The sequence below is a fragment of the Oxyura jamaicensis genome, chromosome 1 (genome assembly GCF_011077185.1).
Source record: "Oxyura jamaicensis isolate SHBP4307 breed ruddy duck chromosome 1, BPBGC_Ojam_1.0, whole genome shotgun sequence".
Taxonomy (NCBI): Eukaryota; Metazoa; Chordata; class Aves; order Anseriformes; family Anatidae; genus Oxyura; species Oxyura jamaicensis.
Window position 1 is genome coordinate 8385890 of NC_048893.1, and position 16081 is coordinate 8401970.

Below are 16081 nucleotides of genomic sequence, written 5' to 3' on the forward strand. Positions count from 1 at the left end.
GAAACCTCAGCCCCAGCTGAGATGACATTAGCATCTGAAAGCTAATTTTAAAAATACAGAGTAAGAGAGATTACCCAACTCACTTGCAATAGTGAAGCTCACAATAAAAATATTTCTTCGTGCAGTGCTTGTATTTCTGGACTATTTTGCCAGTGGCCTTTCAGCCCCAGAAGTCATTTATTCTTAAAAGTATTAATTTCATAAAAAAGGTCATAAAACAGTTATTATTTACTGTGTGTCAGCACACAGACCTACATTACACTTCATCTTAATATTCCATTTCTGGTGAATGGGGAAAGAAGTTGATTAAGCATGTTAGGAAGATGCAGTAGAAATACTGGTTCTTCTTGTATTTCAACCAATAACAGGTTTCAGTAGGGAAAGGTGAATTAAGTCAATCAGCTGTTTACTTTCTGATTCCTTCGGGAGATAGTAAAATGCTACTGTGTGTTAGTGGTTAAGAAGCCAGAGAGTTTGGTATTCAAACAATATCAGCATAAATAACAAGTGGGCCAAGAAACAGACATTGTAGTTTGTTTCCTTCTTTTTATATTATCTCTTCTTCTTTGACAACTGCATAGCTACACCCAGAAAAGCAGTAATTATATCCACAACCCATAGAGGTCCCTCATAACATGAAAATGTTGTGACATCATAGTCCTTGGTTAAGGAAATTATAATGATGGCAAAGATTAAAGCCACAGAGTAAGACAGGCAAGGGAAGAGAAGAGCCTCAGAGATCTTCTTGCTCAAAAAAGCATGAAGCCTTTCTGTTTTGAGAGAAAAAAATGTTGAAAGGTAAGTCACCTTGATTTTACAATTCTTCTTTGCATGGGCATGTTGTTGCAAATATTTTTCTGTTGGTGTAGGTGTAAAACCACTCATGGGTAAGGTAGAAGAGAGGAAATAATGAGAAACAAATTCAGTGGAAAAACAAGTGTTGATGGCGTGACTAGGCAATGAAGTAAATTTATGAACTGATTTGATCATGGAAATTAGCACCTCCTTTCCTTCAAGTGTGAGTCAGGGTGAACATAAACATCACAGCTATGTGGAAAAATATACTACTGTAAAAAAAAATAAAAATAAAAAAAAAATTGCAAGAGCTTTTTTAAAAAATTGTTTTGACATCTTCTAAGCAAAAAAAAAAAAAAAAAGTATTTGAAATAACTGGGCCTTTACTGTTCAGAACAGGAGAAGAAATGTATAAGTGCTAAGAACACTGTGTGACACAAATTTCTAACTGCAGTGGTATTAAGATATTAAAGATATTAATTTTATTAAGATACCAGTGAACCATGATCCACTGTTGTGAACTGTAGTGTGATAATACAAAAGCAGTTTTTGACTCAAATTTTGCTATTTTTTTTTAACATTCTTGGGTTGACATTGGAAATGCTGTAGTTTAAAAAACTTGAAGCAGTCTAACATTTTCACAGGCAAATACACATCTTTTTGGCCTTTCCTATCAAAAAGAAAGACGAAATGAGGAAACACTAGATTGTCTAAGAGAACTGTTTGTCAAACATTTCACATCTAGAAATGACATGATGTGACAGTTATTCTAACAGATTATACATATATTATGCATTCACTTTGCCTTTCATTTTTAAATAAATAAATTTAATTCAGTAAAATTCAGACACTGGTGACCACTGATCATTTTGTTATCAGTTCTTCCGTCAAATCTTAGTTTTTCTTTGTTGCAGCCATGTATTCACTTCTTTGTGCAATATAACAGTCTCATTTTTGTAAGTTCATTGGAGCTGGCAGATAACTAAGAGAGCTTGAATTCCAAAGCAGAGTCAAAATTTACCATGACTAATGCCAAATCTGAACTCTATTTAATAGAAATATTGAGTAACCTCATATTAATCTCTTTTTGATGTCAGCTATGGCTAGCTATAATAGCTGAAGTCAGATCCCTATCCATGATGTATATATATATCCTCCTCCTACAAGTGTTTTCTTTGGTAAAGAGCTATAGTGAGGAAGAACCCCACATCTAGTTCAGGCTGGTACAATGAAATTCAAAAACATTATACACACCCTGTCATTTAAAAGTCCTTGACTCATGTATGCAGGAATTCAACAGAGCTTAATTATTAAATTGGTGGATTTTTGTTTGTTTGTTTGTTTGTTTTCAAGATACTTTTAATCTATTTATGTATTGTAAGGTTTTCTTAATCAAACAATTTTTAAAACATAAAAAGTAGATGGGCATGTGGGTAGCAGAACATATGAACAAAAAAATTTAGTCAATATCTTAAACTGTGTAAGGACTTCCCCCAAACTGAGTTCTTAGAAAGAGAACAAGCAGACACAGCTATGACTAGATTTTTCTTCATGAGAGCAGAAAATTGCATGATGTAAATATTGTTTTTATTGTACAGATCTGCTGTAACGAAGAAAAATGCATGCAATATTACATTTTCTCTACTATAAAATGGAAAAAAAAAAAAAAAAAAAGTTACTATAAAAAAGTCTAATCCCTAGCCTGTGTTGTATAAACCTAAAGCAATGGTAATCAACCTTGATGCGTGACTAAGGCACACATCTGTCTATATGATTTATGACAGAACACAATCAAAGAATAAACTCTGTTCTTTTTTTACAGAAAGAAATACAGTTCCCTGTAAGATTATATTTTGCTCTATAATGAAGCATAGCATTTCTTGTTTTCATATTTTCTTTTCCACTAGGCTTTCTAAGAGCTATACATATACATGATTTGGTTTCTTAGCAGTCATTATAGAAATCCTTATCACCCTCTCCTGTGCAGAGGAGTAGAGTTATTCATGATGTCAGAGAAATGGTTTAATCTGTTTTATTTCTTATGAAGGAACAAAAGTCTTAATAATAATAATAATTTTAAATAAACATCTAGGAAATTGTCTTTTTTTAAAAAAAATAAAAAACTGTACAACAGATGAGTGTATATAAATAGAGCAAAAATTATTTTTAAATGAACTTTAATCTTCAACAACACATATATCATGAATAATAAGAATTGCTACTTCATGTCTATTTCATAAAATTTCCTATAAAATACCAGCCGTAGTCAAGAGATATAGTGAAGATAGCATGAACAGTTTTGCTACTGGAATTCAATGGAGACTATCTAATTAACATCAACTACTGAATAATCACCAGGAGATCATTTTTCCTTGATGCAGATACAGGTTGTGTTCAAAGCTGTAAGCTTTTAGGTGAGTCTTCATATTTTTTCTTCAAAGGGTGTGTTTATAAGCACAATATTACTTGAGTTAAAACAGAAGGTCTTGAAAGGTTTGCACTAAAGTCAGTGATGAGATTTCCACTAACTTCAAGTGTATATTGTTAGGTTAATTAAGACTTGATGTTTTCAGATGCCCTTGAGGCTTTATTACTGCATTTCAATGAATGTCAAGGTTATTGAACACCAATTAGGTGTTCTAATATGCAGGATATGACAGAGCTTGGTAGCAGAATATTTTACTGAATTAAAAACAAACAAACAAACAAACACTTATTGAAGACCTTGAAATAGTTTATCTTTTCCCCACTGTTGGTCTTTGTTTACATAGTTGTAATGAATCACTTTCAAAGGTGTATCTCACCAAGTCAGTTTATGCTACTGGTGCTGGCTGGACCTGCCAAACTAGCTGGCAAGAAGTATTACAAGAGAGACTTCTGTGTAAAATTTCTGGATCCGTGCCTCAGGGAGGAAGCAAACTCTGCTTATGTATTTCTCACATTCTGTATTTAATGACCTTTACAGAAGGAAATCGCTTGTCCTGTGGCATCTATCTGCAGGAAAGCTGACTTAATAAAGAAAAGGAAGGTCTTGCATCAGTGCGAACAGAGCGGTCAATTAGTAATTTTACAGTCACGCCTAAGTTATGTAGTGATGTTTATGCAACAGTCTATTTAGATGGGCCTAGAGGAAGTTCAACAAGAGTAGGAGGCATGGAAGATGGATTCATTCACTGCCTTTGTTTTAGGTCAAATACCTTATAGCATTACGTTATGTTAATCTACAGTTATATCTGCTACTGCATCTCCATCACTCATCCTGGAGCCTTAATCACATGGTGATCAGAAATGTCAGAAACAATTTTGCATATGGAAGAAATGCATCTACTCCTTTTCATGGAATTTTGTTGGGAAGGCATAAACCAAAAGAGATCAAACAGAATATTTATATGATAAATGATTTGTCTAATTACAGAATAAAACAAATGTTAATAGACCTGAGTACAGCCAATAAAAGATACCAGTTGAGAAACTGCTTTCTATTGTTAAAATCTGCAATATGCACTAGCAGAAGGTTTTTACTATTTTTCTTCTTCCAAATTACAGTATTTGCCAGGGTATTCAGATAGAGTGAAATTCATACCAGGATGACAAGATAACTCTGTCATTCATGCCATTATTTCACTCCCAAATAGCAGAAAATGTAATCTCTCCATCTTAAAACCATCTGAAATGGATATATATATATATGTATATATATGTATGTATAGGAAATATATAGACAAAGACAGTAGTGCATAGGTGAAAGAGGACAAAAGAAAATAATTTAAAAATATGGATCAGACAAAGGATACCTGATAATGCAAAGTACTAAAATGATCAAGTGTAAGTCTGGGCTCCTGTTAATGCCAGAATGATTTAATATCAAATATCTTGGAGATTTCTTCTCAAGGGTAAAAGCATGTTCCAAAACCTATTACATTTAATTTAGTATTTGCTGATACAAGAATCTTTCAATTGTTACCCACCTTCGTCGCTTCAGCCAGTACAGGGAACAAAACTTGTTATCATTATGTTTGCTTCAGAGAGGATTTCAGAAATTTACAATATTTTCCCACATCAGCCTGGGTAGAACACAATATATATCCCATTGGACTCAAACTCAACATCTTACTCTCATGCCTTTAGACCCCTAAAGTAGCCCTCAGTTACTTTTTTTTTTTTTTTTTTTTTTTTTTTCCTAATGTCGCTAGCATGTAAAACTCTGATTTTAATTTCTTAAGACCACCCATTAGGTTTTCCCTTCACTTTTCCAAAGATGTTTCTCATTGGGAGTAATGTGTTTGCCCTTATACGTACCAGCCAAGAAAGGCTTTCATTAATAGGTCTAGTACAGAAAACGTCCGTGTTAATTTTCAGAAATAATTTCAAAGACAGTGAAATGTTTCTACATCTCTTTCCCTGTTGGTGGTATTCCAAAATGTTAAGCCCACACAGTAATATGTGTAATATAGCTTCTGATAATGTTTATGACAACTGGAGACAATTAAACCCAGCTGACAAGAACTGGATGTACTTCATCCAAGCACAAGCAGAATCTTTGACTGTGAGTCTAATTTTGAAAAGTCGTTATTTGCACAAATACACCTTTAGAGATAATTGGGAACTAAAATATATATATACAGTAACTTATATCATTTCTCCATTAAAAGAATGCTGTTCTCTCAAATGTTATCAGTCATCATACAATTATTATGCATGGGATATAATTTATCTCTGCAGAACACAAAAGTATGCTTTCATAGCATCTACATCCTGCTTCCACTTTATCTCAAGAATTTGTGATAATCAGTCTTAGCAATGGGGCAAAACAAATCATCACCTTTTAGGACTACCTTCTTATGCAAATATTGACATTTAATGTCAAAGACAAGTATCTTTCTGATAATGTATTCATTCACATATCTAGTTTTGTATACTTGATGAGACGTTGTGGTAGGACTCTTAAGTCAAGCATAGTTTTGTGATGAGACGGTCCAAGCCTTTTCTTAGAGTGAATTAAAACAATCAAACAAACAAACAAAGAACAAAAAAAAAAACACCTCCAAACCCAGTCAAAGCTCAGAGATCTTAAGTGAATTAAATTAAAATAAGATCATTTGAATTCTCCCCCCTTCCCACTGTACCTTTCAGATCAAGTTTCTGTTCCCAGTCAGCATTGGGATTCCTATGTTATCTGGAACAACCTCCTTTTCCATTGCTTTCTGTGTTTGCTGCCTGCTTTTCTCAGGAGTGTCTGCCCATGCCACAGACTTAGCCTCCCTTTTTTTCGCTTCCCTCACCTCAGGAAGCCATTCTCAGCTGGTGGCATGAATATAGACATCCTCATCCCAAAGAAATAAAAGCCTTCCTTCCAGAGGATCCTCTCTCATCTTCAGCTCAGTAGTTCAGACAATGTGAGCTCGTGGGATCTTTTCTTACTTATCACTAAGACTTTTTTTTTTTTTTTTTTAAATCATGTATCCTATATAAAATATAACGAGCATGAAGTTAAAACAAAAGCAACATCAACAACAAAAACATGGGAGAGTTGCTTTATCTGAATTTATATCATATCTGTGTAGGTCCATTAAACAAAATAGCTCCCCAGACTAACACTTCATATGTGGAGGTTTCCACAGAAAAAATGTATGTTAAAAAGTGTTCATAAAATATGTGCTTCTTTTAAAATTGTTATATGTCTTCAAAAGCTTATAGTTCAAATTTCTATTTCTAAATAGGACTTCCAAGTGAATACAAGCTAATCATATCCACATAAGGCACCCTCTCTGCTCCCTTCTTTCCTTTTGTCTTGTAAGAAATAATAAAATGAGCAGAGTTTCCTATTTTTTTATTATTATTATTATTATTTCTGTTTTAATAATAGGACACTTAACAGGGTGGTCTGTGCCTTTCAGTCCTATAGCAGTTGTTCAGGGAGCAAGAGAGAGGGGCTGGACTCTGCTGCCCAAATTCTATTATCAGAGCCAGCTGGAAAGGGGTCAAATGGTGCCTATAAAGGACTGAGAAACATCAGCTGTGAAAAACAGCAGGAGGTAGTTTGGCTCCTGTGATTGGTCCTGAAGTAGTAGGAGCAGACTAAAAGAAAAGGGAGTAAGAATCCTACAAGTTGTTAAGTAAAGAACATTAGTTTTTCTTTTCTACATGTGTGTATATGTATGTGCATGTTGTTGGGTTGGTCAATCAGTCTTTGAGTCTCTGGGTTTGAGCTATAAAATGTTTGCATAAGGAAAATGTCTGAAAGAGGTACAAGAATGCTGTCTGTCCCTTCTTGCCTAGAGAAGCAGACCAGTGAAAATGTTTAAAATCCGCGATGCTCGTTCAACTTATGACTGTGAGGTTTGGAATGGACTTCATATGCATAAGTAAAAATAAATAAATAAAAGGTATGCACCTGCAGTAGGAATTTCAGAAGGGATTAATAACTTTGGGTGATTAAACTTTGATGCCCCTTCTGAGAATCTTAAGACCTGACTTTCCCTCTATTTTTTTCTGTATATGTTCTACAATGTGAGAAAGTAAGCTTAAAAAAGCAAAAACAAAACTTTGATATTAAATCATTTAATTGACATTTTTGTAGCTTAGAGAAAAACTCTCTATCTTTTCTACATATGATGCTAAACAGCTTAGTCTCTTTAATAGTATTTTAATTAGAAACTTCTATGCAGAATGCTGTTCTGTGCAGATGATAAAACTACTAAAATACGGTTTCTGTATCTCTAGGAAGTGTTGATAGAACTTTAACAGAAGCTTTTTCATAACAGTATGTTAATATCACTCTAATTCTCCCATAACTAAGAATGTTTTCTTCAGCTGTTGTACATTAAAGGCAATTGTTTAGTGGTGTGCATATGCTTCACAGGAAATAGAGAAAAAATCAGATTGAAAATGTCCTAAAAATCAGATTAATTAAATTTATAGTCCAGAGAGGGCTGGCTTAGTAGGATGTTCACAGGGGTACTGTAATAATTACTAAGGCTTTAGGGGAACTGGAACAATAATTTGTTTTGTATTCTTAGGACACTCTCAGTTATTTTCCGAAGTAATCGTTTAGGATCAGATTAAGAAAATATAAAATCCATAGAAGTACCTTTTCTGAATTCTTCCTCTGTTTACTGTTATTGTGGTTTATGTTGGTGGTGTTCAACCTAGCTGAGAGTGTACACCAAGTTTAGTTCTTGCTTTCATAGCTCCTTGAAGTAATGCACGTATCTTCCAGTTACTTCCCTGGTCTTTATTCAGATTTTAACATGAGAGAGTAAAGTCTGAATTTTTGCCTTTAGCCTTTAGTTGGGTTAGTTGGGTTGGGGAAGAATCATATAATACCTTGGGTTGAAAGGAACCTTAAAGATCATCTAGTTCCAACCCCTGAAGTGTATCCCAAGACGGCAAATCAGACAGCAGCTATTGTATCATTTAGGGGCAGGGAGATTAGGGGAAAACCTTACAAACATTGTTCTCTTTAGCTGATAAAGTAATGTATTTAATGTTAAGTCACCAACAGATTGGGTTACACAAGATCAACACTCGTATTTCTGAGATATTGAAACCTTTTTTTTTTTTTTTTTTTTTCTGATTACTTTAATGGTGCATGTTGTCTTAAGTTTGACAGGTGATGTGGCAAAGTTCACAATATTGGTTTCTTCCAATGAATGGGGTTTTGTCTGCATCTTTTTAAAACTGGAGGGTAGACTGTCTTTCAGTAAACTTTTTGTAATACTTTTCTATAAGGAAAGAAGCCTGTAATCTCATTTACGATTGTCTTATTTAAAAAAAAAAAAAAGTATATATTTAGCACCGTTCATCCAGTGTCTATCACTTTTACAAGGCCTGAGCACCTCATTAGAGCTGTAAATCATGATCCAAATACAGGAACTTTTTTTTATTATTATTTTTTAGTTATACTCACATGTAACAAGCAAGACATAGCATAATTTTACGTGGGAATGTTACTAACTGATTTGCCAAGGAATGTTAGGTATTGTGGCAGAACATATAAAAATACATGATGTATTCTCCAAATCTGTAGGGTCCCAGAGCATCTGTCATAAGAAATTTAACAACGTTAACCATCATGGTATGTGTGTTCCAAACAGAAATCTTTAATTTGAGATGTTCGGTAAAATGGACCGACTGCAGATAAAACTGGTTTTAGTTCCATTTTGACTTGATCTTTCATGGATGAATTCCACATAGACAGAGCTCTGAAAAGGCTGTATGTAGCTTTTTCCCGCCCCCCCCCCCCCCCTTCTCTATTTAGCTCCTCTTAGTGCAAGAGTGTATTCAAGAGCTCAGAGCAGGAAAGTGCAGCCCAGCTTTACTCACGTGATACACATCAGGCAGTGGTAAGTTTGTCATATTGCCAGTGGAAGTTATGCACCAGTGCCTGGAAGGTCCATTTACATGAGCGGTGTTCTCATTAGTGAGTTGTAGAAAGTCTTAAATATTTTTCATCTAGCTTGTTTTCTTGCAGCTTCTCAGGAAAGAAGGGTTGGGAATAGATGGAGAAGAGGGAATTCATACAGTCTGAAGTTAGTGTAGGAAGGTGAAGTGTTTTTTTCCAATGAAGGGAGCAAGGCTCTTTTAGAGCTTGAAGTTAGGTGATCTGAGCTACTCCATTATGAGCCTGGCTTTCTGATCAACTTTACTTGGCTGCAGTTAGCCTTTGTGAATACCCACGTATGTCTGAGTAGACCTGTGAGGCCAAAAAGTGCATAGTTCTTATGTTTAGCTTCTAGACGTGGGCAACATGACATCTGTGTTACAGCACTCTGGCTAATGTCAGATCAGGTTCCCTGGCATGTGCTCTTGCTTGCTGTTTTTTTGCCATAGGTTTGTACACACAATGCTCCATACCTGTGCTATATGATATTACTGCAGCACTGCAAAACTTAATGTCCCCTCTCCAAATAACTATTATCCCCCTCCCCTTTCCTATTGAAGATTAACTGAGTGGGCCAAAGCATGCTATAATGTTTCAAATATTGAAAACAATTTGATTCAATGTCTTATGACTAGGCTTTCCTTTATAAGGAGATGTAACTTTGTTCCAATAAAAATTGATGCGTATGGAGGGTTGTATTTTTTTTCTATTAATGAGACAATCCTAACAAACTGCAGTTGCAAATCAATGACTTCATTTCATTACAGCAAAGACTGATGTTTTATACAAGAGCAATACGACTGGGTTTCATCATAAGCCTCCTGCCATGCACTTTCCTAAATCATACTGAATTTAGAATGTTCTTGTTATATAGTCAAGGCTTTGAATACTTTAAAGCAATGTTCTGGTAGTTGTTCCTATTTATTTTTCAAACCATATAGGTAAACCTTTATGTTTTATCTCTAAATTAGTTGTATTTTTCAAATTGTTTTCCTTTAGGAGTATCAAAGAAGACATCAATCAAACAAGATCATCTTGCTTTGACCATTAAGCACTTGTTGTTGTGAGGCAAGTTTTTTTTTTTTTTTTTTTTTTTTTTTTTTTTTAACATATTTTTAAGTGTGTTATAGCCATTCTGTGTGAAATTGCTATGTTTCTTAAAGATCCTAACACTTTGAAATTTATGCACAGGATTTGAATGTTAGCTTTGATTATTTTTCTGTTAAAACCTCAGCTATATGTTCGTGTAGACACAGCTGATTTGATGGACACAGATAGACACCATGCCTATATTAAGGTATAGGTCCAGTCCGTCATGTGCCCTACAGTTCTGGTCTTGTATATGACCTGACAGTATCGTGTCTGCTTATTGAGGTGAGACCTTGCTGATCAGGACTGCTTCTGAATATTTTGCTTTTCTTTGGGGAATTTCAGTTGGTAGTCATACCAGTGTCCCTCCTTCTTGCAAACTGGGAGTAAAGGCCATGATACTCCTGCCTCAGGGTTCTGGACATAGCCAGAGTGTGGATGTGTGGACAGGAGGTCTGTTTCAGCTTCGGTCTATAACTGCAATCTCAGTAAAAATGCGGTTATCACACCCAGTAGAACTTTTGTGCAAGAGGAAGCAATATTTTCAAGAGTTTGCTCTTGCAAGTTAAGCTCTTGGATGGGTGTTTGCATGTCTGAAATAATTTCAAGAACTCAGATACCACACTTATGATTCATTTGAGAAGCAAAAACTTTTAAGGTGGAAACTTCAAATAGGAAAGGAAAACCATAAGCCTTTTAATACCCTCACAAAACCTGTATTTACCTGGAGATTCATTACTGAGTGCCATTGGAATTTTTAATATTCCTATTGTTATAGGAATTGTGGCCAATTATGGGGTAATTTTTACTTGCGTAGACCCTGAAGTACTTTTGATCACTAATCATATAGGTTCTTCTCAAAAACATAGGCTATCAGTACTAGTTTCATTTACATACTCTGAGATATTTTCTAGAGCAGCCTCATTTACCTAACTGCAGTGCAGTTACTATGCAAACAAAACCTAAAGCTAGATGATATGAATATTGTTTGAAGTCTCATCCTTGCAATACATGCTTTGACAAAAGGCCTAAAGCATTAAAAGGAAGGCCTAAAGCATAAAGGAAGAAAGCAATTCTTCCTTTCTTGAAGAATTTTGTTTCTCACTCTATGTATCAGCTGCTGCACATGGAGCAAAGTGCACAAGGATTTTCTCATATTCCTGTCCTTTTACCCTGGAGTTAGTCACAGAGGGAGAAAAAGCCTTGCATAGACAAGAAATAGCTGTGATAATTTAGCCTTTAGTGTTTAAGCCATGGTCTAGTGCTGCTGAATCTAACTGAGCTTGGCATCATTTGAAGGAGATTGCTGAAGTGTGAAAGACACTGACATGACTATGATTAAAAAGTATTGAAAAATTATAGACCACACTGCAAGAGGCTCTTATTCAGGTGGATGAGGTCAAGGCAGGTTAACACACAAGGAACACTGTTGCAATTGATGATTGTGTACCTCAGGCAAAGATATATTAAGAATTGTTTCATTGAGTGTATCCTGTCCTTCACCTTACTGACAAGACTACAATTGTCAAAACAAATTTTAGAATCATAAAAGTTGATCTTGCTGTTTCTGTTTTTAGAAGGCATTATGCATTGGTAGGAGCCCCTCCCTCTGTACTCTTTCCCTTTGACAGACAGTTTTTTATTCCTCGCTGGGAACCTGAGCAATAAGAGAAGGAAAATAGAGAATGAGGTATCTGATATGACCCAACAAAAAACTCAGGTGACTGAAGTTCTAAAGATATGATAAATTTTAGGGAGGCTCCTGCTTTCTTGAGCACCTGTTCCCATATCTTAATTGTACCCATTAAAAATGCAAAACAAGTGTTTTACTTAGGGTTCATTTAAAAGTAAAAACAGCAAGTGGTGAACTTTCAAGTTACTACATGCTTCAGGATGGGATGAATGTTATTTTCAACACTCTGGAACTATGATTCACCCCAATGTGTAAAGATAAATATTTTTTGATACTCAGTAATATTTTAGTCCCATTTTCATGGCTGTATCCCAGACTGTAGATGAAAGCTAGGTATCTGTTTTCTTTTTTTGGCATACAATGATCTCCTGATTTTTCCAATCTAAATTGCCCTCCAGGGCACTAATAAAACAAGTCATGGCTCACAAAGTAAATTTCCTGTGTACTAATTGAAAACGGTTTCAAATTTATTAGGGCTTCAATCATCTTCCCAAGATCTGATTCTTGTGTTCTCAGTAGCCAACATGACTATTAATATATTTACCTGAAACATGAAAGAAGTATTAAAAATAGTCCTCAGGTATTTTTAAAAGGAATGGAGAAAAAAAAATGCGGGGGGGGGGGGGGGGGAGGGGGCGAGGAAGAGAACAACAATAACAACAAAACACATTTCATATAGTTGAATGTTGTTTAAAACAACATCTGAAACTGAGCATTCATGAAATATTCAATTTTACTGTACTCCGCAAAACGTTCCTATATATGTTCTCCAACACTGGCTTTAACATATGATCTACGAGAATTTGCTGATAGAACTTGTTCAAAATGGTAGAAAAGTCATAGAAGCAAGGACATTGGTTTCTCCTGCTTTGCTAGGTCTGTCTTTGCCCTTTTTAAGATACAGGAGACAGAGAGAAAGGGCTGTTGAAATGTTCTGGCTTTCTCCCCCTTCCAACCACACCACAAAGTGTAAGTGCTATGTAAACCATCCCCCAAAACCCACAAAGAGTCTGCCTTCTGCTCTGTGCTTCCTCTCTCCAAAATACTGTACTGGGAGGGAGGGCACTTGTCAGATTTCCTGGCACTGCATTTCATAGCAGAGTTCCTTTAGCAAGAGAACCGCAACCTCTTGTGCAGACTGAATTAATAACATGACAAAGCATTTGGCCTCCATGTGGATGAGGGCTGGCTGAAAAATTAAAACTCTGGTTTCTGAAAGATTTCAGGGTTGGGGAATTTGTTTTATTTTCTTCATCATGTTAATAAATTGTATAAAGAAAAAAACAGGTAGGAAAGAAAATCTGATTTTTCTAATAATGCTGATATGTTGTGAATGTTCAAGAATAGATCAATAGTTATGGCTCTCACCTGTAATTAAAAAGCAAAACAAAACCTTTTTACTCTCACGTCTCAGGCAAATCCTAGGATAAAACCAGTCTCTTTTCATTGCTTTTGTTGCAACTGTTTAGTTTTGTGAAAATACTTAAACACTGGGCCAGAGTCTGGCTGGTCTGGTTGGGATAAAGGAATGGAGTTTCTATAGAGAATGATTCAATATCTCAAAAGACATAGGAGACTGACTTCAGTTGACTTTTTATTATTATTAATTTATTTGGTTCAAGGTAATCCCTCAAGAAGGAAATGGCAGAAAGTTTTGTCTGTGAAGCATCTCCAAGGATGGTGCTCTTTGTGCTTGGAGACGTATTCTTGGAGAAATACAGTCTTTATGGTTGTTGTTCCACGCATACAAATTATTTTCACTGGACCATACGTAACATTTGTGCATAAATTCCATGCTCTCATGTTTTGTCTAAGTAAAAGTAGAGTCAGGACAGTTGGGATATTCCATGAAAGATCTATCTGCAAAAGGTTTCAAATAAAAATGTTACTGAAAATTATTAGTTTTCACTAGAGGGGGGAAAAAAAAGTATTCTGACAACTATAATTTTTGGATGGAAAAAAAAAAAAAAAGAAGAACACTTTGAAGAACTCACAACCAGCTAAAATGCAGATGGATTTTGTTTGTATGTTCCCTGAAAATTGTGGTGCAAAACAGTAATCCTAGATTGATGACTCCTTGTGCTGGCAATTGTTTGTATGTGCTGCTGTACCTACCATACCTTTTGCACCACTGCTTTTCCCATCTCAACACAAGAAGCTGTACTCAGTCTCCAATTTCTATTTTATTTAGCTCCAAAACTAAATGCCATGGTTTGAGCTTCTTTCTGCTTATAGAGATATATTCTCAACTAGTGTACCTAGAGGGACTACAATAATATCTGCTAGCTATTCTGTCCAGCCACAGTTCTGTCAAGACTCATGTTCGTGGCAAAGACAACAGAAGACCAGATGAATAACAGTTGCAATGCTATAAACTAATTCCCAGATGCAGAAAAGACTTGTTGTAAAGGCTGTATTGTACACGTGGAAATTAAGTCTAAACATACTGCAGTCCCCATAAGCTTGTGAGCCAATTAAAATGTCAGTCATGACAGCAACATAGTAGATACTGTGTTTCTTCTTCTGTTCTCTGTATTAATATTTTTGATATGTTCATGATTTATTGAAAGAACAAAAATATAACAGATATTTCTCCATCATTTGCTTCCTGTTATGCTTAGTGCAATTCTAAACATAATCTCAAGCACTGAGATAACATTGAACTTCAGTAATTGTAATTTCTTTCAAACTATTCTAAGCAGTAGTTGTACTTTTTCAGTCTTGCAGACTAACATTGTCCTATAAATCTGTAATGGATAATATGCCATTTTACAAATGTTAGAATATAAAATTTGTGTTTTATGCAGATAAATCTTTTTTTTTTTCTTTTTCTTGACAGGATTGTACTTCAGAAAGATGGAGTACAGCATCATGATGTGATAATAAAATCTGTCAATAGTTAGATATGTCTAATGGAAAAAATCTTGTCACCCATTCTGTACTTTCTGATAGATACGAGCCTAGCTTTGAAGTTCAAGCAAAAATCATTTTATCACAGCTTATACTGAAATGACAACAGGTCTGATTTTTAGGTTTCTTTCACATTACTATGAGAGAATAAAAGCTTCAAAGTAATCAAAGTAAATTAATTACATACATTTTTGGACCATTTAGAGTGTTTGAAAAGTGTAAAGCATTTTTTTGTTATCTTTGTTTTTTTCTTTAATTTGAGTTACCCAACATGTAGGTTATAGAAAATGCTGGCAACTGAATGGCTGAAGTCACTGAAGACTCAATGACTTCTGTTTCTGAGGTTTCCGCCATTTCCATTTCAAATTTTGATGCTTTATATTTGGTGACAAAATGTTGTCAAATATCTGCCAGTCCTTACACATTGGGCATCTAAAGTACTGTTATGCAGAGTCTTTGATAAGCCAATACAAATGGGAAAAATAATAATAAATTGCAAGAAAAAATACTGTATTTTTGCAGAGGGTGATTTATTTTGGCTAGAGATCAGAAAACTGAAAAGAAAAAAAAAAAATAGTAGTATGTACAGGGAAAGTGAAGTCACTGATTTCCCTCTCCCCTTCAATATCTTATCTTTGAATCAGTTCACTGGTTTTCAAATGGGTATTTGCAAAATCAGCCACATCCGTTATGTATAATCTTTCTTATGTAGTATGTCATTGTGCAACCCCTTTTGAGCTAAGGTGATCCTGGGGGTTTTTGCCAGGGGTCCCTTATCTCTTTTGTCTTTCCTTACTTTGTTGCTTTTCTCCTTGTTCCAGCTGAGCGCCACTGTTTTCTGCTCCTCTGTTTGTTTAGGTCCCATGATTAGGCTACAATTTTAGGCCTAATAATGATATTTTAATCTTTGGCCAAGATTTGAGAAATGGTAATAAGAGATGATTTTAAAGCTCCAGATCAATACTTTTGTACCACCACAGCCATTTATACTTATTGGAAAGCAATTGCAAGTTCTTTGTGTACCTGATGGTATCCTCCTACTACTGATTATTCGTTTGCCACATTTGGTTACTTTGTTGATGGTCCTATCTGAAGCATTTACAAGAATAGACTAAATCTAATTTCTGAAGACTCCTTGAAATGGGATGGGAAAATTACAATGACACTGAGCATTCTCAGTAGCAGATAAGTTTGGTTTCATGGGTTTGGTC

The 16081-nt window shown here is 35.1% G+C and overlaps 1 protein-coding gene across 1 annotated transcript in view; it reads left to right on the forward strand.

The window, feature by feature from the left end:
• The window catches only part of SEMA3A (semaphorin 3A), a 331696-nt gene that overhangs the window by 81505 nt on the left and 234110 nt on the right, over positions 1-16081 (forward strand). The window contains exon 2 of the mRNA XM_035335582.1: positions 10178-10246. The gene's annotated coding sequence lies outside the window, so the exon portion shown is untranslated. The remainder of the gene's footprint in view (positions 1-10177; positions 10247-16081) is intronic.